The sequence below is a fragment of the Nomascus leucogenys genome, chromosome 19, assembly GCF_006542625.1.
Source record: "Nomascus leucogenys isolate Asia chromosome 19, Asia_NLE_v1, whole genome shotgun sequence".
Taxonomy (NCBI): domain Eukaryota; kingdom Metazoa; phylum Chordata; class Mammalia; order Primates; family Hylobatidae; genus Nomascus; species Nomascus leucogenys.
Genome location: NC_044399.1, coordinates 74,920,116 through 74,943,492, shown reverse-complemented (window position 1 = coordinate 74,943,492; position 23,377 = coordinate 74,920,116). Strand labels below are relative to the sequence as shown.

At 46.8% G+C, this 23,377-nt stretch overlaps 1 protein-coding gene and 1 pseudogene across 2 annotated transcripts in view; one reads left to right on the top strand and one right to left on the bottom strand.

The window, feature by feature from the left end:
• Positions 1-149: 149 nt before the first annotated feature.
• LOC100583128 lies at positions 150-17,168 on the bottom strand (annotated as a pseudogene).
• A 5,560-nt stretch (positions 17,169-22,728) lies between these two features.
• The window catches only part of PAFAH1B1 (platelet activating factor acetylhydrolase 1b regulatory subunit 1), a 94,454-nt gene continuing 93,805 nt past the window's right edge, over positions 22,729-23,377 (top strand). For both annotated transcript variants that reach the window (XM_030800477.1, XM_030800478.1), the window contains exon 1: positions 22,729-23,138. The gene's annotated coding sequence lies outside the window, so the exon portion shown is untranslated. The remainder of the gene's footprint in view (positions 23,139-23,377) is intronic.

Genomic DNA, 23,377 nt, shown 5'->3' with positions numbered 1-23,377 from the left:
TTCTTCCCTTGCGTGCTGTGCATCTTCAATGTCTTAATTCCTACCACTGCCTCCTGTCAAAGCATTTGATTCCTCTGTTCTTTCAAAAACATTTTCTCTCCTGTGCTCTGTTAACCATGTCCTAGGGCAAGCGGCACTTTTGCTATTCATCAACCGATGAGGCCCAGCAAGCTATTTTCCTCCACAGCGGAATCTTCCTGCTGCTCTTCCAGGGGCAGGAATGCAGCGCCCCTGAGCTTTGTTTTCAAAATAGCATGTCCCCGCTGCTTCCCCCACGCTCTCCCCTCTTTGATGTAGACTGAAGTGTAGGAAAAGACCAAGAAGGTATCTACCAAAATGTCAATGGTTATGTTTGGGGAGAAAAATTATGTATCACCTTTATTTTTCTTTCTCGTGCCTTTTTAGTTTTTCTACAATGAACAGGTAGGGCTTTTGAAAGGTATAAAAATAGTTATAAAACAATTCTCTATGGCGTTCCCAGGAGGACAGCAAAGGAAAGTTTCAGAAAGGGAACCTTGCGGCGGCTGGGAGAGCAGCCTGTCCAGGTGGGGTGAGGGGCCGCAGAGGGGTCCACAAAGAAAACACAGAACCGAGGAACTAGCCAGCAAGTTTGACTATGCAGAAAATTGGATTAGGACGGGTTTACAGAGTCGCTGGAGAGTGTGGGAAGACTCACAGGTTCCAACAAAGCTGAGCACATGAAAAAAAGAAGACATTCACTCCAGGGAAAACAAAAGGGAAATACATGTAGTTGTCACTGATCTCTACATAGCCATCTTAAGGAAGACATTAAATAAGGCTTTAGCCAAAATTGTATTCAAAGACCTTGAGAAGGGCAGGGCTCGGTGGCTCACGCTTGTAATCCCAGCACTTTGGGAGGCTGAGGCGGGCGGATCACCTGAGGTCGGATGTTCAAGACCAGCCTGGCCAACATGGAGAAACCCTGTGTCTACCAAAAATACAAAATTAGCCAGACGTGGTGGCGCATGTCTCTAATCCCAGCTACTCAGGAGGCTGAGGCAGGAGAATCGCTTGAACCCGGGAGGCCTCGGAGGTTGTGGTGAGCCGAGATTACGCCATTGCACTCCAGCCTGTGCAACAAGAGCGAAACTCCGTCTCAAAAAAAAAAAAAAAAAAAAAGACATTGAGAAGGCAGGGGAAGAGGTGAGGTAAGAAAGTTAAATCCTCCAAGTTCATAAATCCTCAAGTTCCCTCAAGGAAGCCCATGGGTAATATCTGCAACTGAAATTTTAAGAAGTGCTGATATAAACCTGTTACTGGAGATATGGGGATAAATACCAGAAAAAAAATAGCTAAAAAGGAGTTCAAAGTGGTTGGATCCGAGAAGCAGGACTTGGGTAGGGAGTTGGGGAGCAGAATTCGGCTGTCTTTCCTCTAAGCCTTTTTCTTCTATTGGACTCTTTAAAAGCTCTGTTCCTATATGATTTTATTAAAGATAAAAAAATTTTGGCCAGGTGCAGTGGCTCACGCCTGTAATCCCAGCACTTTGGGAGATTGAGGCAGGTGGATCATTTGAGATCAGGAGTTCAAGACCAGCCTGGTCAACATGGCAAAACCCTGTCCCTACTAAAAATACAAAAATTAGCTGGGCATGGTGGCAGGCGCCTGTAATCCCAGCTGCTTGGGAGGCTGAGGTGTGAGAATCGCTGGAACCCAGGAGGTGGAGGTTGCAGTGAGCCAAGATCAAGCCGCTGCACTCCAACCTGGGAGGAAGGGCAACACTCTGTCTCAAAAAAAAAAAAAAAAATAATAATTAAATATCATTTAAACAAATGCCCTCCAATAACCAGAAAAAAGATGTGGCAATGCTTTGGCTTTCTCTTTCTGGCGATGTCAAAAGGATCCCTGCTACATGGGCTGATCTTGGTTGGACCACACTGTTGTCAAGCACAGTGACAGAACGGGACACCTTGCCCGTGCAGGCTGAATGACTATGACTTCTAAGGCAAGAAAGAACTCCTGCCACTGCCCTGCCCTCAGGCCCGCAGCTCTGACAGTCCCATCTTCTTCAGACAGACAGGGCTGCAGATGCTGTTTTTTTTTAAGATGGAGTTTTGTTCTGTCGCCCAGGCTGGAGTGGAGTGGCATCATCTGCATCATTGCAGCTCACTGCAACCTCTGCCTCCCAGGTTCAAGGATTCTCCTGCCTCAGCCTCCCGAGTAGCTGGGATTACAGGTGCACACCACCATGCCCGGCTAATTTTTGTATTTTTAGTGGAGATGGGGTTTCACCGTGTTGGCCAGCTTGGTCTCAAACTCCTGACCTCAAGTGATCTGCCTGCCTCGGCCTCCCAAAGTGCTGGGATTACAGGCGTGAGCCACCACGCCGGGTCTGTTTTGTTTTTTTTTTTGAGACCAAGTCTCGCTCTGTCACCCAGGCTGGAGTGTAGTGGTGCAATCTTGGCTCACTGCAGCCTCTGCCTTCCAAGTCAAGCGATTCTCCTGCCTCACCTTCCCCAATAGCTGGGACTAAGATTCCTGTAGTCCCAGCTACTCGGGAGGCTGAGATGCAAGGATTGCTTGAGCACAGGAGGTCAAGGCTACAGTGAACTATGATCATGCCACTGCACTCCAGCCTGGGTGATAGAGCAAGACCCCATCTCAGGGGAAAAAAAAAAGGCGTAAAATCCAGTGGAAGACAGTTGGGAGGAGCTGGAAGAAAGCTAAGCAGCTGCACCCATCGCACAGATAAAGCATTACAGAGACACAGAGCGGCCGGCTCCCAGCCGAATTATCGTCTCTTGCTCTCCCTGAGGTTCTGTGGTTCATTTTTGCTTGTCTCAAATTCCATTATCTTTTTCACTGAACTTCATTTACTTGACCTATTTCCAGCTGGTTTCTTTTTCTTGCAACCAAAAAGCATTCTGACTGGGACACGACATTGGTGAGATGGAGGCAAGATGGTTGCTTTCATATACCTGGAGGCCAGTATCAGACCCTTTGAAAAGCAGATCCTGGCCAGGCACGGTGGCTCATGCCTGTAATCCCAGCACTTTGGGAGGCTGAGGCGGGCAGATCACAAGGCCAGGAGTTCAAGACCAGCGTGGCCAACATGGTGAAACCCCATCTCTATTAAAAATACAAGAATTAGCCAGGTGTGGCGGTGCATGCCTGTAATCCCAGCTACTTGGAAGGCTGAGGCAGGAGAATCACTTGAACCCAGGAGGGGGAGGTTGTAGTGAGCTGAGATCTCACCATTGCACTCCAGCCTGAGTGACAGAGTGAGACTCCGTCTCAAAAAAAAAAAAAAAAAGAAAAGGAGATTCCGTAATTCTGCATCTTTTTTTTTTCCTTTTTTTTTTTTTTTTTTGAGATTGAGTCTTGCTCTGTTGCCCAGGCTGGAGAGAAGTGGCACAATCTCAGCTCACTGCAACCTTCACCTCCCGGGTTCAGGCGATTCTCCTGCCTTAGCCTTCCGAGTAGCTGGGATTACAGGCTCCTGCCACCATGCCCAGCTAATTTTTTTGTATTTTTAGTAGAGACAGGATTTCACCATGTTGGCCAGGCTGGTTTCAAACTCCTGACCTCAAGTCATCCGCCCAACTCGGCCTCCCAAAGTGCTGGAATTACATGCATGAGCCACCGCGCCCAGCCTGCATCTTGTTATTAACACTCAGGATGTAATCATGGGGTCAGATAGAACGTAAGATTTATCGAGTGCTCACCATGTGTATAAACACTTTGTCATTTTGTCCTCATGACAACCCTGTGATTGAAAAATTCTCATGCTTATTTTATAGTTGAAGAAATGGAGGTACTAAGAAGTATGGCAGGAGCAGCGCTGCTCACCCGAGCTCCACTTGCTTCTCTACGTTTCCAGCCCCTCCCATCAGGAGCAGCCAGAAATGCTGGCCAGTAAAGCCCTTGTGGCTTCTGCAGCCCTTCTCTTTCCCTGCCAGGGCCCCAGAAGGGCAAAGTCCCAGAAGGACACTTTGAGTGTCTCTTGGGGCAAGGCCCCTCACTTCCCCCACTGACCCACACTGGGTAGGAATATAAACTTTTTTTTAAGACAGAGTTTAATTCTGTTGCTTTGGAGTGCAGTGGCGCGATCGCAGCTTACTGCAGCCTTGAACTCCTGGGTCAAGCAATCCTCCCACCTCAGCCTCCCGAGTAGCTGGGTCTACAGGTGCATGCCACCACACCCCGCTAATTTGTTAGTTTGTTTATTTGTTTGTTTATTTATTTATTTATTTATTTATTTTTTGAGATGGAGTCTCGCTCTGTCGCCCAGGCTGGAGTGCAGTGGTGCAATCTCAGCTCACTGCAAGCTCCGACCCCCGGGTTCACGCCATTCTCCTGCCTCAGCCTCCCGAGTAGCTGGGACTACAGGCGCCCGCCACCACGCCCGGCTAATTTTTTGTATTTTTAGTAGAGACAGGGTTTCACCGTGTTAGCCAGGATTGTCTCGATCTCCTGACCTGGTGATCTGCCCACCTCGGCCTCCCAAAGTGCTGGGATTACAGGCCTGAGCCACCACGCCCGGCAATTTGTTTATTTTTAGTAGAGACAGAGTCTGGTCATGTTGCCCACACTGATCTCAAAATCCTGGGCTCAAGTGATCCTCCCGCTTTGGCCTCCCAATATGCCAGAATTATAGGTGCCCGGCCTTATTCCTTTTTATGGCTGAATAATATTCCATTGTATGTATTAATATATATCACATTTTCCTGGTGGCATGCACCTGTAGTCCCAGCTACTTGGGAGGCTGAGGCAGGAGAATCACTTGAACCTGGGAGGTGGAGGTTGCAGTGAGCCAAGATCACGCCACTGCACTCCAGCCTGGGCGACAGGGTCAGACCCTGTCACAAAAAAAAAAAAGGAAAATAATATATACCACATTTTGTTTATGCATTCATCTTTGATGGACATTTGAGTTGTTTCCTGCTTTTGGCTATTGTGAATAACGCTACCATGTTTGAGTCCCTGCTTTCAACTCTTTTGGCTATACACCCGGCTGTAGAATTGCTGGTCCATATGTTTATTCTGTGTTTAACTTTTTGAAAAACTGCCAAACTTGTTCTTGTTTTAAATGTCAGGTTTATTAAGAAATGATTTACATGCAGTAAAATTCACTTTTTGGGTACACAATTCTATGAGTTTTTTGTTTTTTTTTTTTGAGACAGTTTCGCTCTTGTTGCCCAGGCTGGAGTGCAATGGCACTATCTCAGCTCGCCGCAACCTGCGCCTCCCAAGTTCAAGTGATTCTCCTGTCTCAGCCTCCCGAGTAGCTGGGATTACAGGCATGCACCACCAGGCCCGGCTAATTTTGTATTTTTAGTAGAGACAGGGTTTCTCTATGTTTGTCAGGCTGGTCTCGAACTCCCAACCTCAGGTGATCTGCCTGTCTCGGCCTCTCAAAGTGCTGGGATTACAGGTGTGAGCCACCGCACCTAGCCAGTTCTATGAGTTTTGCCCAATACATGCAGTTGTATAACTGTCACCACAATCAAAATATAGTATAGCTCGGCCAGCACTTTGGGAGGCCACGGTGGGTGGATCACCTGAAGTCAGGAGTTTGAGACCAGCCTGGCCAACAGGCAAAACCCCATCTCTACAAAATACAAAAATTAGCTGGGCATGGTGGTGGGCGCCTGTAGTCCCAGCTACTTTGGAGGCTGAGGCAGGAGAATCGTTTGAACCCGTGGGGCAGAGGTTGCAGTGAGCCAAGATTGTGCCATTGCATTCCAGCCTGGGCGACAGGGCAAGACCCTGTCTCAAAACAAACAAACAAACAAACAAACAAAAAGATATAGTATAACTCCATTCCCCAAAAGTCCTCTGTGCTCCTTTGTACTTCACCCTCTTCCCTTACCCCTTGGCAACTACTGACATAATTTCTGTCCTTACAATTTTTTGTTTTTTAGTCGGAATCTTGCTGTGTTGCCTGGGCTGGAGTGCAGTGGTGCAATCTTGGCTCACGACAACCTCTGCCTCCTGGGGTCAAGTAATCCTCCCACCTCAGCCTTTCAAGTAGCTGGGACGACGGGTGCGTGCCACCACACCCAGATAATGTTTGTATTTTTTGTAGAGACAGGGTTTCACTATGTTGCCCAGGCTAGTCTTGAACTCCCAGGCTCAAGTGATCCTCTCGCCTTGGCCTCCCAAAATACTGGGATTATAGCCATGAGCCACTGTGCCCAGCCTGCCCCTATAATTTGATTTTTCCAGAATGTTATATAAATGGAACCACTGGAGCTCGGCTTCTTTCATTCAGCACAATGTATCTGAGATTCATCCAAGGGAGTGTAGTCATCATTTGCTCCTTTTACTGTGGTATAGTATTCCATTGTATGACTGCACTGTGTGTACTTACCCATTCACCAGTTGATGAACATCCATTTTTTAATTTTTTTTTGAGACAGGGTCTTGCTCTGTCACCCAGGCTGGAGTGCAGTGGTGCAATTTTGGCTTACTGCAACCTCTGCCTCTTGAGCTCCAGCGATCCTCCCACCTTAACCTCCCAAACAGCTGGGATTAAAAGCGTGTGCTGCCACACCCAGCTAATTTTTGTATTTTTAGTAGAGATGGGGTTTCGCCATGTTGGCCAGGCTGGTCTCGAATTCCTGACCTCAAGCGATCCGCCCACGTGAGCCACCACGCCTGGCCTGTAAAGCAGTTTTGCGTCTCTGCTCCCCTCACCCTGCCTCAGTCCTTTTCTCTCTGCATATCTGCTTTTTTTTTTTTTCTCCTCTGCTCCACTTGACAAGCAGAATATGGCGGCTGTGTAGCTCCCAGTCCACATGTTAAAATCCCAGCCACCTTTGAACTGATTCGCTGCTTCTCAGTCCAATCCTAAATTCCCAGTGAAACAATCTAGTAATCATCTGAGTTGGGGCTGTGGTCCACACAGCCATGGCCAGGGAGGCAGAGTCAGATAGAAGCGAAATGGCTCCCAAGAACCCACTCCGGTGATGTGATCTGTCGGTATGCTTCCCACAGAAAAGGTGTGGCTACGAGGCTGGGGAAATAACCCGAAACATAAAGCAAATCCGTTTATTGCTCTGAGATTTGGACTATTTGAAGTTCAGAATTTTTTTTAATTTTTATTTATTTATTTATTTATTTGTGATGGAGTCTCTGTCGCCCAGGCTGGAGTGCAGTGGCGCGATCTCAGCTCACTGCAGCCTCTGCCTCCCAGGTTCAAGCGATTCTCCTGCCTCAGCCTCCCGAATAGCTGGGATTACAGGCACATACCACCATGCCCAGCTAATTTTTGTATTTTTAGTAGAGATGGGGTTTCACCATGTTGGCCAGGATGGTCTCGATCTCTTGACCTCATGATCGCCCACCTCGGCCTCCCAAAGTGCCGGAATTACAGGTGTGAGCCACCGCGCCCAGCCAGGAAAGTTTTGTTTTGTTTTCTTTTTGAGACGGAGTCTCACTCTGTCGCCCAGGCTGGAGTGCAGTGGCATAATCTCGACTCACTGCAACCTCCACCTCCTGGCTTCAAGCGATTCTTCTGCTTCAGCCTCCCGAGTAGCTGGGACTACAGGCATCCGCCGCCACGCCCAGCTAATTTTTTGAATTTTTAGTAGAGATGAGGTGTCACTATGTTGGCCAGGCTGGTCTCGAACTCCTGACCTCATGATCCACCCGCCTCTGCCTCAAAGTGCTGGGATTACAGGCGTGAGCCACTGCGCCCGGCCAACCAGGAATGTTTTAAAGAAAATAATTTCAGTTACGTTTTTGTAAAATGAAGTTTGCATGACCATGGCCAGTTCATATAGCAGGGTGGAAACAAGAGACCACTTCTTGTAGGCAGCCCAAATGACAATCCTCTCAGATCCCAGCTGCACCAAATCTCAGATCCCAGCTGCACCAAATCTCTGTACCTTTCCAGTCTTCAAGGTGCAGTAAACTGAAAATTAAGTAGTGAGCATTAACTTTTGCTTCCAGGGCTCCCAAGTAGAGTCTATTTTTAGGAACAGCTTGGATCTTTGAAAATGCAGTTTGGTCCGGCGTGGTAGCTCAGGCCTGTAATTCCAATACTTTGGGAGGCCAAGGCAGGTGGATCACCTGAGGTCAGGAGTTCGAGACCAGCCTGGCCAACATGGCGAAACCCCATCTCTACTAAAAGTACAGCCATGGTGGCACGTGCCTGTAATCCCAGCTACTCAGGAGGCTGAGGTAGGAGAATCGCTTGAACCCGGGAGGCGGAGGTTGCAGTGTGCCGAGATCACGCCACTGTACTCCAGCCTGGACAACAGAATGACACTCCGTCCCCCCACCAAAAAAAGAAAAAAAAACAAGAAAATAGCACTGATTGCAGAAGACCTGGGTTTGAATCTTGATCCTCTCACCGAATGCTTTGTCATCTTAGGCAAAGCACCCAGCTACTCTCCATCTCTTCATCTGAAAAATTGAAGTAATAATATTTCATTTCTACCTCAAAGGGCTAATTGAGATTCAAATGAAATTATGTAATTAAATAAACAGTACTTTGTAAATTGTACAGAATGGCAAAGTGTGTCACTTGTATATCCTCAAACCTCACCAGACTTTGGTACAAATAGGGAAGACAACTGCTGTATAAAACACAATGTGGTAGTTAAGAACAAGTTGGTTTCTGCAAATGGTGCTGGAACAATTGGATATTAATATGTAAGAAAGGGAACCGTGATCCCTAATGTGTACCATATACAAAAATGAACCTGAAATGAATCATACACCTAAATTTAAACCTAAAACTATAAACTTTCAGAAGAAAATATTTATAACTTATGGACAGGCAAAAATTTCATAGACAAGACACACAAAAAAATGAACCATAAAAAATGTTTCAATTAGACTCAATAAATGAAAACCTCTGCCCTCCAAAAACACTGTTAAGAAAATGAAAAGACAAGACACAAATTGAAACAAAATATTTTAAAAACACACATCTGATAAAAGCTTTGTATCCGGGGCTGGGCGTGGAGGCTCACACCTGTAATCCCAGTGCTTTGGGAGGCTGAGGCGGGCAGATCACTTGAGGCTAGTAGTTCAAGACCAGCCTGGGCAACATGGTGAGACCCGCCCCCCCATCTCTATTAAAAATAAAAAAAGGAAAAAAGTGGGCAAAATATATAAATAGACCTCCACTAGGTAAGAGAAAAAGATGGCAAGTACATGAAAAAAAGTTCAATGTCGTTAGCCATCGGGTGCAAATTAAAACCATAATGAGATACCACCACATACTTATTAGAGTGGTTAACATAAAAATAAGCTGGGCACAGTGGCTCACACCTGTAATCCCAGCACTTTGGAAGGCTGAGGTGTGCGGATCATGAGGTCAGGAGATCAAGACCATCCTGGTTAACACAGTGAAACCCCGTCTCTACTAAAAAAAAATACAAAAAAATTAGCCGGGCATGGTGGCAGGTGTCTGTAGTCCCAGCTACTTGGGAGGCTGAGGCAGGAGAATGGTGTGAACCCGGGAGGCGGAGCTTGCAGTGAGCCGAGATTTTGCCACTGTACTCCAGCCTGAGTGACAGAGCGAGACTCTGTCTCAAAAAAAACTAATAAATAAAATAAAATAAAAATAAATTCATAATACAAAATGTTGTAGAGGATATAGAATAACTGGAAGTTTCATACATATACATTGCAAGTGGGAATGTGAAAAGGGTACAGCCAGTTTGGCAAATAGGCAGTTTATTATTTTTTAAAATTTATTATTATTATTTTGAGATAGGCTCTTGCTCTATCTGCCAGGCGGGGATGCAGTGGCAGGATCACAGCTTACTACAGCCTTGACCTTCTGGGCTCAATCAATCCTCCCACCTCAGCCTCCGGAGTAGCTGGACTACAAGTGCACACTACCATGCCCAGCTAATTTTTGTCTTTGTTTCAAAGAGCTGGGGTTTTGCCTGCGCTAGTCTCCAACTCCTGGGCTCAAGTGATCAGCTCTCCTTAGCCTCCCAAAGTGCTGAGATAACAGGTGTGAGCCATTAGCCTGGCGTAATGACCCATGCCTGTAATCCCATCTACTTGGGAGGCTGAGGCATGAGAATCGCTTGAACCCGGGAGGTGGAGGTTGCAGTGAGCCGAGATTGTGTCATTGCTTTCCAGCCTGGGCAACAGAGCAAGACTCTGTCTCAAAAAAAAAAAAAAGAAAGAAAGAAAAGAGAAAGAAATGATAAAGATTGCTTTGCTCGTCCTGGTTCCAGATGCTTTCAGGACCCTGCTGCATACCTGTCCATCAGTGCTATGAAAGCACCTCTCTATCCTTTCAAAACTGCCCTTTTTTTTTTTCTTAGGCTCACTCAAATGGGTTTCTGTTCTTTAGAACCAAACAGTCCTACCTACCACAATAGAGGTAAAATGAGTTATCACGGAGTAGAAAGACAAGGCTTGGACGCAGCCCATGGGGACTGAGAAGCAGAGCTGACTTTTTGGGCAATGGGTGCTGTGAGCCAGAGACAGAATCCTCCCCTCTTCTGTTCCTTATAAAATAAATTGCGTGAAAGGTTTAGGCCAGCTGAGTGAACATTAGCTATACAAAGTGAACAAGGGAGGGTATTATCCAGGTTAAACTATCATTTGTTTCCAGCTGGGAAGGAGCAGAGAGGATGAAGAGGAGGAGCGAGGAAAAACTGGGAGGAAGAAAAGGCAGTGGAAGAGGGGAGGAAAAAAGCTGACATGATGCGGTGCCAGAAAATGCTTATATATTCACATTTGGAGGCTTCTTATAGATGAAAAATGCTGGTCAATTGCCAGGTATTTGTTTGTAAATTAGGAATTTATGGTACATTTAAGTTTATTGTAAATAAATGAACCTTCCATAAAATCAGCTTTCTGACACATTTCCAGACATTTCTCCAAAGCAGCCCGTGAAAAATCCTGACTCTCTTTACCAGCAGAATTAAATAGGAGTTTTAGTTTCTCTGCCATGTTCCTGCCTTTGCCGTTAGCTGGGATGAACAGAATGAACGATGCACAGAGGCGGGTGAGACAATGGGGCTGATTCATGGTTTGGGAAAACAGGGAATTGTCACAGAGCTAACACTGGCCCTCCTTTTTGCCGAGGACACTGCAATGTTTAGCTGAAAGCATCTTGCTTGGATTCTTCCAACCACTGGGTAAGCATCTAAATGAGAAAAGCAATATGGGGCTCCCAGGATCCCTGGGGACGCTTAAAACAATCCTGAGATACCCTGGCAAAGCTTGTGATCTTTGTAAACAAGCAGAGAGATGTTTTTCAAACAGCTGTTAATTTCATTAAGAAGCCTAATTTTAAGGTCCCAGAACAGGCATTTCTTTTTATGCCAGGATCATCTCTGAGTTTTATATTTGCATGCGGTGCTGGTAGCTTAGCTTGGATGTCAGTGTTAGTTAAGCTTACATTTGGATAGGCATTTTCACTTGAGCTTTGAAAAGAATTTACCCTTAGACTAGACTACATTTGACCAAACTAAACTTAACAGGCAATTTAGAACTGCTTATTTACATTTTTATCGTTATCATATTGCACAAACTGTTTTGTGACTTTTTCACTGAATGCTATAGTTTGAAAATATTAACTTGTCAACAAATTTTAATCTATAAGATAACTTCGGGCCCGGCGTGGTGGGTCAAGCCTGTAATCCCAGCACTTTGGAAGGCCGAGGCGGGCGGATCACCTGAGGTCAGGAGTTCGAGACCAGCCTGACCAACATGGTGAAACCCCATCTCTACTGAAAATATAAAATTGGCCAGGCGCGGTGGCTCACGCTTGTAATCCCAGCACTTTGGGAGGCCGAGGAGGGCGGATCACGAGGTCAGGAGATCGAGACCACGGTGAAACCCCGTCTCTACTAAAAATACAAAAAATTAGCCGGGCGTGGTGGCGGGCGCCTGTAGTCCCAGCTACTCAGAGAGGCTGAGGCAGGGGAATGGCGTGAACCCGGGAGGCGGAACTTGCAGTGATCTGAGATTGCGCCACTGCACTCCAGCCTGGGTGTCAGAGCGATACTCCGTCTCAAAAAAAAAAAAAAAAAAAAGAAAATATAAAATTAGCTGGGCGTGGTGGTGCACGCCTGTAATCCCAGCTACTTGGGAGGCTGAGGCAAGAGAATTGCTTGAACCCAAGAGGCAGAGGTTGCAGTGAGCCGAGATCGTGCCATTGCACTCCAGTCTGGGCAACAAGAGCAAAACTCTGTCTCAAAAAAAAAAAAAGGCCAGGTGCAGTGACTCAAGTAATCCCAAGCATTTTGGGAGGCCAAGGTGAGTAGGTCATGAGGTCAGGAGATTGAGACCATCCTGGCTAACACGGTGAAACCCCGTTTCTACTAAAAAAATACAAAAAAAAATAGCTGGGCATGGTGGCGGGCGCCTGTAGTCCCAGCTTCTCGGGAGGCTGAGGCAGGAGAATGGCGTGAACCTGGAAGGCAGAGCTTGCAGTGAGCTGAGGTCACTGCACTCCAGCCTGGGCGACAGAGCAAGACTCTTCAAATAGATAACTTCAAATAGATGTGTAGTGTTTGTGGATGAACCATCATTTGTTTAACTGCTCCCTGGTTGTTGTTTTTTATTTTTCATAGCAATAAACCATGCTTCAGTAAAAATTATTGTAGATAAATCTTTGCACACTTTCTTGTTTTCCTAAAAAAAAAATTCTGGGCCCAGTGCAGTGGCTCACACCTGTAATCCCAGCTTTGGGAGGCCAAGGTGGGCGGACCACCTGAGGTCAGGACTTTGAGACCAGCCTGGCCAACATGGCGAAATCCTATCTCTACTAAAAGTACAAAAATTAGCCGGGCGTGGTGGTGGGTGCCTGTAATCCAGATACTCAGGAGGCTGAGGCAGGAGAATCCCTCAAATCTGGGAGGTGGATGTTGCAGTGGGCTGAGATCACACCATTTGCACTCCAGCCTAGGTGACAAGAGTGAGGCTCCGTTTCAAAAAGAAAAAAAAAAAAATTTTGGATTTTGCGTTGCTGGGTCAGAAGAGAAGCATTTTTTAATGTTGTTTTTTGTTTTCAGATGAAGTTTTGTTCTTGTTGCCCAGGCTGGAGTGCAATGGCGCGATTTTGGCTCACCACAACCTCCGTCTCCCGGGTTCAAGCAATTCTCCTACCTCAGCCCCCTGAGTTGCTGGGATCACAGGCACACGCCACCACGCCCGGCTAATTTTGTATTTTTAGTAGAGATGAGTTTCTCCATGTTGGTCAGGCTGGTCTCAAACTCCCAACCTCAGGTGATCCGCCTGCCTCGGCCAATGTTTTTGACTCATTTCATACTGAGAAATTGCCCTCTGGAATATAATTTATATTTTTGCGTAAGCATACAAGTGCTTTCCTTCACACACACTTGGCTCTCCAGTTTAACTTTATTTATTTATTAATTTTCTTTTTTTTAAGTGAATTTTCTTGAGTTTTCCAGGAAAGTGAGCATACAATCTACAAATAATAATAATCTTTGGCTTTTCTGTGTGTGTGTTTCATCTACTAGATGAGCAAAGTTGCAAGAATTTATGTTTCAGCATTGGTAAGGATGGGGGTAAATGGATGTTCTCAAACCCTATGAGTATACATTGGTAAGTATTTTGGGAGGATAATTTGAGACTGTGGAAAATTTAAAATTGCATATCCTTTCACCTTGTGATTACACTTCTAGAAGATTATTCTTTACAAGTGAGCAAAGATACATGGATGAAGGTATTCATTAAGCACTTTTCCTTAAGAGCAAAAATTAAAATAAAATAAAATAACTCATCAGTAAGAAATGGTTAAATAGGCCAGGCATGGTGGCTCACGCCTATAATCCCAGCATATTGGGAAGCTGAGGTGGCAGATTACTTGACCTCAGGAGTTCGAGACCAGCCTGGCCAACATGGTGAAACCCCGTCTCTACTAACAAAATAAAAACAAACAAACAAAAACAAAACAAATAGCCAGGTGAGGTGGCACGTGCCTGTAGTCCCAGCTACTCAGGAAGAGGCTGAGGCAGGAGAATAGCTTGAACCTGGGAAGCAGAGGTTGCAGTGAGCCAAGATCGCACTACTGCGCTCCAGCCTGGGCAGCAGAGCAAGATTCTGTCTCCAAAAAAAAAAAAAAGCAGGGCACGGTGGCTCACACCTGTAATCCCAGCACTTTGGGATACCGAGGCAGGTGGATCACGAGGTTAGGAGATCGAGACCATCCCGGCTAACACGGTGAAACCCCGTCTCTACTAAAAATACAAAAAAAAAAGTTAGCCAGGCGTGGTGGCAGGTGCTTGTAGTCCCAGCTACTCGGGAGGCTGAGGCAGGAGAATGGCGTGAACCCGGGAGGTGGAGCTTGCAGGGAGCCGAGATCGCACCACTGCACTCCAGCCTGGGTGACAGAGTAAGACTCTGTCTCAAAAAAAAAAAAAAAGAAAAGAAATGGTTAAATAAATTACAGTAGCTAATACTATGAAATACCGTGCAGCCATTAAAGAGAATAAGGTAGATCTGTAGTACCAAACTGGAAATTGGTCCATGTGATTTTGTTAAGTTGATAAAGTATGTTGCAGGATAATAGTATTTTATGATCCCAGTTTGATTTTTCGAAATCCATGTATATACACTCAGAAATATATATGCCTAAATATGCATAGAAAAGTGTCTGAAAAAGACACATTGAACTGTTGAAGGTGATTACCTCTGAGAAATGAAATAGATAGAATAACAGGAATGTTTACTTTTTACTTTATATGTTGTTTTAACTTTTTTTCTTTATTTTTTTTTGAGACGGAGTCTTGCTCTGTCGCCCAGGCAGAGGTCTCGGCTCACTGCAACCTCTGCCTCCTGGATTCAAGCGATTCTCCTGGATATCCTCAGCCTCCAGAGTAGCTGGGATTACAGGCATGCACCACCACACCTGGCTACTTTTTTGTGTCTTTAGTAGAGACGGCGTTTCACCATGTTGGTCAGGCTAGTCTCAAACTCCTGACCTCGTGATCCACCTGCCTCAGCCTCCCAAAATGTTGGGATTACAGGTGTGAGCCACCGCGCCCAGCCATTTTAACTTTTTATGAATATTTATTCCTCTAAAAAAGAAGAAAGTAATGTGTCTCTTCCTTTCCAATTATGTCATTTTTTTTCTTATCTTATTGCATTAGATTAGAATTTTGAGAGCAGTTGTTACTATGAATAGTAATAGATGACATCCTTGTCTTGCTCCTGACTTTATTTTATTTTTATTTTTATTTTTGAGACCAAGTCTTGCCCTGTCGCCCAGGCTGGGGTGCAATGGCAAGATCTCGGCTCACTGCAAACTCGACCTCCCAGGTTCAAGCAATTCTCCTGTCTCAGCCTCCCGAGTAGCTGGGATTACAGGCGCAGGCCACCATGCCTGGCTAATTTTTTTTTTTTTATCTTTAGTAGAGATGGGGTTTCATCATGTTGGCCAGGCTGGCCTTGAACTCCTGACCTTATGATCCTCCCACCTCAGCCTCCCAAAGTGCTGGCATCAGGCATGAGCCACTGTGCCTGGCCTTTTTTTTTTTTTTTTTTTTTGAGATGGAGTCTTGCTTTGTCACCCAGGCTGGGGTCTAGTGGCTCAATCTCAGCTCACTGCAGCCTCTGCCTCCCGGGTTCCAGCGATTCTCCTGCCTCAGTCTCTCAAGTAGCTGGGATTACAGGCACATGCTACCACGCCTGGCTAATTTTTGTATTTTTAGTAGAGACGGGGTTTCACCATGTTGGCGAGGCTGGTCTCGAACTCCTGACCTGAGATGATCCTCCCGCCTTGACCTCCCAAAGTGCTGGGATTACAGGCATGAGCCACTGAGCCTGGCCATTGCTACTGACTTTAACAGTTACACCTTTGGCCAGATGTGGTGGCTTATGCCTGTAAAGTCCTACTTTAAATCACTCCTTCATAAAACCTCCTTTAAGCCTTCTAGGTAAGAATTAATCTTTTACTCCACTAGTTAAATAAAACTAGCAGAAAGCGACAGAAAGTTTATTTTACCTGGCCTGGTGTGGTGGCTCACACCTCTAATCCCAGCACTTTGGGAGGCTGAGGCGGGCAGATCACCTGAGGTCAGGAGTTCGAGACCAGCCTGACCAACATGGAGAAACCCCATCTCTACTAAAAGTACAAAATTAGCCGGGCATGGTGGCGCATGCCTGTAATCCCAGCTACTCAGGAGGCTGAGGCAGGAGAATCACTTGAATCTGGGAGGCAGAGGTTGTGGTGAGCTGAGATCACGCCATTGCACTCCAGCCTGGGCAACAAGAGTAAAACTCCATCTCAAAAACAAACAAACAAACAAAACAAAACAAAAACTCCCTCATGATCACATCTTGTTCCTCTTGACCCTTATCTCCATGCATGGCAGAGACAGTGAAATCTCAAGCATGCAACTTCTCGGGGAGCCAGTCCACCTTCCTTCGGGTGTTGTTGAAGACACTTGCCTGAGTGACGGTCAGGGTTTCATCAAGTCACACAGGGTGTCCCGCTTCCCCTCCTCTCATTCCACGTTGATGTAGAATCGGCGGATACTCTCCAGGTCAACTCTTCCTTCTCAACAAGACTCTGAATGGGGTCCCTCATGAATTTCTTGGTCACCTCAAGCACATCAGAAGGCGTTGTAGCTGACAGCAAACTGGATGTTGTTGAGCTTTTGGTCATAGATCTGGTCCCTGAATCCACAGCTTAACATTTTGTCAGCTTCGTCCAGTACAAATATCTTGATGTATTTGGGAGACAGGTATCTCTGGTTAAGCCTATCAAACACACGGCCAGGGGTACCCCCAATGATATGAGGAGCTTCCATCTGCAGTTTCTGCACCTCAGCACGCATGTGGGTGCCCCCAGTACAGGCGTGACAGGAGGCACCCATGCAGTCTCCTAGTGCCAAGACCACCTTCTGTAGCTGCTGAGCCAATTCCCGAGTGGGTGCTAGAACCCAAGCCTGGGTGGCCTTTAGATCTAATTCAATCTGTTGCAGAATCGATATGGCAAATGTGGCCATTTTCCTAGTCCCAGATCGGGCTTAAGTGATCACAACATAACCCTTGATACAAGGTAGAATGGCTCGCTGCTGGATGGCAGAGGGCTTCTCAAAACCATAGGCATAGATGCCACGGAGAAGGGACTCCAAGAGGTTCATGTCATCAAAGCTGTCTACAGTCTCATTCCAGGTACTCTCCAGGACACCTTCAGGCTCCATGTCATCAGGGCCATTGTCTCTGGATCAGGAATCCTGACTTGCGGACATGACCCTTAGAAACATACATATATATATGTATATACACACACACATATATATGTATATATACATGATTCTTAGAAATATATATACACGTATATACGTATACATACATACGTACATATATACACATATATGTATATGTATATATGTGTATATATATATACACATACATGATCCTTAGAAACATGTATATGTGTATATATATACAGACATCCTTAGAAACATATATATACACACATATATATGTTTCTAAGGATCATGTCTGTATATATATATATTTAATTTTATTAATTTTATTTTTTTGAGACTGAGTTTCGCTCTATCACCCAGGCTGGAGTGAAGTGGAGCGATCTCAGCTCACCTCAACCTCTACCTCCCAGGTTCAAGCGATTCTCCTGCCTCAGCCTCCTGAGTAGCTGGAACTACAGGCTCGGGCTACCACACCTGGGTAACTTCTTTTTTGTATTTTTAGTAGAGATGGGTTTTGCCACATTGGCCAGGCTGATCTCGAACTCCTGGTCTCAGGTGATCCACCTGCCTCAGCCTCCCGAAGTGCTGGGATTACAGGCATGAGCCACCACACCCGGCAAGTGCTGCTTTTAAATATTCCTTCTATGTCTAGGCTGAGTTTCACTCTGTTACTAACCTTTAATTTGTTTTTATGGACTCCCAGTGTCCATGACACAGGTGGATGTCATGATGTTGAGATGAGGAAGGAGGGTCTAGTTGGACTTGCCCTCACTGATATATCCATGCCTTGGGGAAATGCAGGTACACACAATAACCAGCTAAAATCTCCCAGAGTGAGTCGCATGACAGGTGGGTTGTGATTCTCCTTTAAATGGGACTTTGATTCATATAACTTGTATGCCCAAAAGTTTCCTTCTCACAATTTGCTAATCGCTTTCTATCAAATTTGCACACATAACAATGTGTATTTGCCTATAAATTATAGAGGACAGTTTATCTCTCAAAACAACACTTTAACATTTGCGCTTATCATAAATAGACTTTTGCTCTGGAGATACCTTTAGAAGACTTTTTGTCCTTTTCCCAACAGAAGCATTTTTGGAGTGTTTCTTCCAGTTAGCTTCTTTGCAGAATTGTTTAAACTGACAGTAATTTTACTGCAGCAATTGAAATAAATGTTTCCAGGTTGGACGTGGTGGCTCACGCCTGTAATCCCAGCACTTTGGGAGGCTGAGGTGGGCAGATCACCTGAGGTCAGGAGTTCAAGACCAGCCTGGCCAACATGGTGAAACCCCATGTCTACTAAAAACACAAAACTTAGCTGGGCATGGTGGCGGGCGCTTGTAATCTCAGCTTCTCAGGAGGCTGAGGCAGGAGAATCGCTTCAACCCGGGAGGCGGAGGTTGCAGTGAGCTGAGATTGTGCCATTGCACTCCAGGCTGGGTGACACAGTGAGACTCCGTCTCAATAAATAAATAAATAAATGTTTATGTTTCCATTTTGAAAATGTCTACTGGAAAAATTAAGATCTGCAATTAAAATAAACGGGGAGATTCGTGGATTGTGATAAGTAAAATGGATGTTTATACTTAATTTTTTTCAAGAAACGTCATCTAAAATGTCCATTATTAAATGTTTCCTGGATGGATATAGTAAGTTCTGTATAAGTCCTTACAAATTCTGATTGATAGCACAGATGTCCTAATTCTACATTTTCAATAGACAAGTGTTTACTAAGATAGATCTATCGGGCCGGGCGCGGTGGCTCACGCCTGTAATCCTAGCACTTTGGGAGGCCGAGGCGGGTGGATTGCTTGAGCTCAGGAGTTCGAGACCAGCCTGGGCAACATGGTGAAACCCTGTCTCTACTCAAATACAAAAAAATATTAGCCGGGCCTGATGGCACACACATGTAATCCCAGCTACCAGGGAGGCTGAGACAGGAGAATTGCTTGAACCTGGGGGGCAGAGGTTGCAGTGAGCCGAGATCATGCCATTGCACTCCAGCCTGGGCGACAGAGCGAGACTCCATCTCAAAAAAAAAAAAAAGATACATCTATCATCCTCGCAACTAACTGAAGGGAAAGTGCATAGAACCGTAACACATCACTTCACATCAAGGTAAGCACGTAACAGTTTTCTGTTCAGAAAAATCATAATCCAGGGAGAAAGTTTTATACCTTTCCCCAAAGGGAGTTTATTGTTTTTTGAAGGACTGCTATAGAAATAAAATTTGATATAAATTTAGTGCATAATTACATCATATAGATTTTAAATTTTTCTAAATATGAGTCTGTGAGCTCAAGGTTTATAGGAGTTAGTGCTGCTACCTATTTGTATGAAGTCAGTGTTTATAAAAGTGTTTCTGATTTATTTCTGGGCAATTTTATTTACTTTTAGAGCATTCGTTTAAAAAATAAAGAACTGATTTACTCAGCTAATTAAATATTAAGTAGCATGATATCAGACCATAATAAATATTTTAAAAGGTAAAAATGAAGGGAGGGTGGATTCTTAGAACAAAGGGATGCTAATTTATTGTATGTTTATTGACTGTTATTGAACCCAAGCAGTAGCACAGACCAAAGCTCTATGCCTCATTTTATTGTTCTTATCTGAAAATCCCAGAAATGTAAAACTGGACAAGACTTTCTAAGACAATTTGATTCGTCTCTGGCAAATCTTCATAAGGCAAAAACCCAAGGCCTTCGGCAATTGGCTCATGTTCCCTTTGAACACTTACGGGAATAGAGACAATCTTTCTTTTTTTTACTCATTTTACTTATTTAATTTAATTTAACTTTATTTTGAGACAGGGTCTTGCTCTGTCACCCAGGCTGGAGTGCAGAGGTGTGATCTCGGTTCACTGCAGCCTCCACCTCCTGGGCTCAAATGATCCTCCCATCTCAGCCTCCCAATGGGTGGAACCACAGGCAGGAACCACCACATCTGGCTAATTTCTCTATTTTTCCATAGAGACGGGGTTTCCCTGTGTTGCCCACGCTGGTCTCGGACTCCTGGGCTCAAGCGATTCTCCCACCTTGGCACCCCAAAGTGCTGGGATTACAGGCTTGAACGACTGATCCCAGCCTATTTTTAGAGATGGGGGTCCAATCTGCCCAGGATACAGTGCAGTAGCATGACCATGATTCACTGCAGCCTGGACCTCCTGGGCTCAAGTGATCCGTCTGCCTCTGCCTCCTGAATAGCTAGGACCCCAGGCATGCGCCGCCACGCCCAGCTAATTAAAAGTTTTTGTTTTTGTTTGTTTTTTTGAGACAGACTCTGGCTTTGTTACCTAGGCTGGAGTGCAGTGGCATGATCTTGGCTCACTGCAACCTCCGCCTACCGGCTTCAAGCGATTCTCATGCCTCAGTCCCGAAAGTAGCTGGGATTACAGGCACACACCACTATGCCCGGCTAATTTTTGTATTTTTAGTAGAGATGGCATTTCACCATGTTGACCAGGCCGGTCTCAAAATCCTGACCTCAAGTGATCCACCTGTCTGGGCCTCCCAAAGTGTTGGGATTGCAGGCGTGAGCCCCAGCGCCCGGCTGTTTTTCTTTTCTTTTTTGTTTTTAGAGATGAGATCTTGCTTTGTTGCTCTGGCTGGTCTGGATCTCCAGGGCTTGAGCAATCCTCCCATCTCATCCTCCCCAGTAGCTGGGACTACAGGCATGTGCCACCACACTTAGCTAATTTTTTAAATTTTTTTGTAGAGATGAGGTTTCACTATGTTGCACCTGCTGGTCTCCAACTCCTTGGCCCAGGTGATCCACGGCCCCCCTCCCAACCTCCCCATCCCTGCCTTGGCCTCCCAAATTGCTGGGATTACAGGGGTTAGCAACCTGTGCCTGGCAGAGATAACCTTTCTTGATCAAAGGAAACTTGTTTTGGTATCAAGCAACAGTAATGTTTACATGAGTTACCTATGAGTCCCCACGAAAACGAAACTGAGATACTTTGCACAGGCTGCATCTCCTCTCTAATTCTCACAAAAGCCAGGTTAGTTATTAGGTGTCTTTTATTGAGAAACTGAGGCCAAAGAGAGATATGGTAATTTGCACCAGGTCACGCTTCTGGCAAGTGCGGGGTCCAGGATTTACACCTAAGTTGTCTCTTTTGTTAACTCTGCTGTTTCTCAAATGCAGTATATATATATTTTATTGCATATTTACCTACATAAAGCGATGCAATAAAATCAGTACACATAAGCTTAAGCCTGTTTCAAGAAAAAAGCTTCCTTGCACAATACAAATTAATGATAAGATAATCTCATTTAAACCTGTTATTAAAATAATAGCCCATATTGAATTATTCAGAACCCCAAATCTCGCTTTTTAAAAATCGAGGGTCGGCCGGGCACGGTGGCTCACGCCTGTAATCCCAGCATTTTGGGAGGCAGAGGCGGGCGGATCACTAGGTCAAGGGATCGAAACCATCCTGGCCAACGTGGTGAAACCCCGTCTCTACTAAAAATACCAAAAAAATTAGCCGGGCGTGGTGGCGGGCGCCTGTGGTCCCAGCTACTCGGGAGGCTGAGGCAGGAGAATGGCGTGAACCCGGGAGGCGGAGCCTGCAGTGAGTGGAGATCGCACCACTGCACTCCAGCCTGGGCGACAAAGCGAGACTCCGTCTCAAAAAACAAACAAACAAACAAACAAAAACTAGCTGGGCGTGGTGGCAAGTGCCTGTACTCTCAGCTACTCGGGAGGCTGATGCAGAGAATCGCTTGAACTCGGGAGGCGGAGGTTGCAGTGAGCCGAGATCGCGCCACTGCACTCCAGCCTGGGGGACAGAGCGAGACTCCGTCTCAAAAAAAAAAAAAAAAAAAGGAAAAGAAAAAAAAATCATAGGTCTCTGTGTGGAATAAATTAACTACAAATCCCCAAGACGACTCTGTCATCAATATTTCAATCCATAATTTAGCAAACACACACAGATATCTCTTATAGAGATACAGTTCCAGGCCTTTCTTTGGGCATCCGTTTCGAGACCTGGAGAGACTCTGATGTCTGTGTGTGACTAAGGAGAAGAATAGCTGAATCACATCCAAAAGCGAGTCCTCCCAATTAAGAATCTATAATACAGATCAAGACAATGACAGCATTCCATCTGCCTTTTAACCTCAACAGCTTCTCCTCCCAAGCCAGCCAACCTACTCCCCTCCCTCATTCCCCCCAAAACTGGGAAATCATCTCGGAGGCCGGAGGCAGAAAGGGGCGGTAGGTGGCCGGGCCCCGCTGCCTCTCGCGCCTCCCGGGGCCCGCCACACACGGTGCCAACGGGTCCCCGCGGTCAGCCGCATGAGCGCAAAAGCAGGACAGCGAGGTGAGCAGAGCCAGAGTTCAGAAGGGGCCACAAGTCAGACGAGGGGCTGGGAAAAAGGAGCCTCTCCCAAGGTTACGGAAGCGTGCGGAGCGTGAGAAGCAGCACCTCGCGCGCAGACTCGCCCGCCGGCCCGGGGGCACCGCGGAGCCGCCCGCCCGCTAGAAGGCAGCGCGGCCCCGGTCCGGCACAGCCCGGCGCATGCGCCGCAGCCCCTCCTCCGCTCCCGGCGCCCGCCCCTCCCTCTTCCTGGCGGGTCTGGGGCGGCGGCGGCGGCGGCGGCGGCGCGGTGACGTCAGGGCGTTGGGGCAGCTCCTGTGACAGACGGAGCTGGAGCGGCGGGGCGGCGGCGGAGTCCGGCGGCCGGGAGAGCTAGTGAGCGAGCGGAGGAGCAGCGACCCGGGGGTCTAGGGAGCGAGAAGGAGAAGGAGGGGAGCGCTCGGGCGCGAGCGAGAGAAACCGCGAGCGCCGACCTTGGGCTCGAGCCCCGGAACGGCTGAGGAGCCCGCCCGCTCCCCTCCCCTCCCCCTCCCCGGGCCCGGGCCCAGCGCGCCATCCTCCCCCCCCTCCTTCCCTCCCTCCCTCCTTCCTCCCTCCCCTCTCCCTCCCCCTCCCCCGCCGGTGGATGGGAGTGAAGGACGGAAGAGGCCCTGCGGAGGCGGCGGTGCAGCGCTCCGGTAAGGCGGCGCGGGTCTGCGCCCTCCCCTCTGTCTCCTCCACCGCGCCCGGGCGGCTGCAGGCCGGACCCGGCGGCCTGACGATGTGGCTGCGCCGGTCCCCTCCCTCCCATTCTCCCCTCCCCCTGCCGCCGCCGCCGCCTCCTCCTTCTTCTTCTCTCCTCGCTCTCAAAATGGCGGCCGCGACGGCCGTTGAGTGAGAGACCCGGAGGAGGGGGACTGTCCGGGGAGGGCGCTGC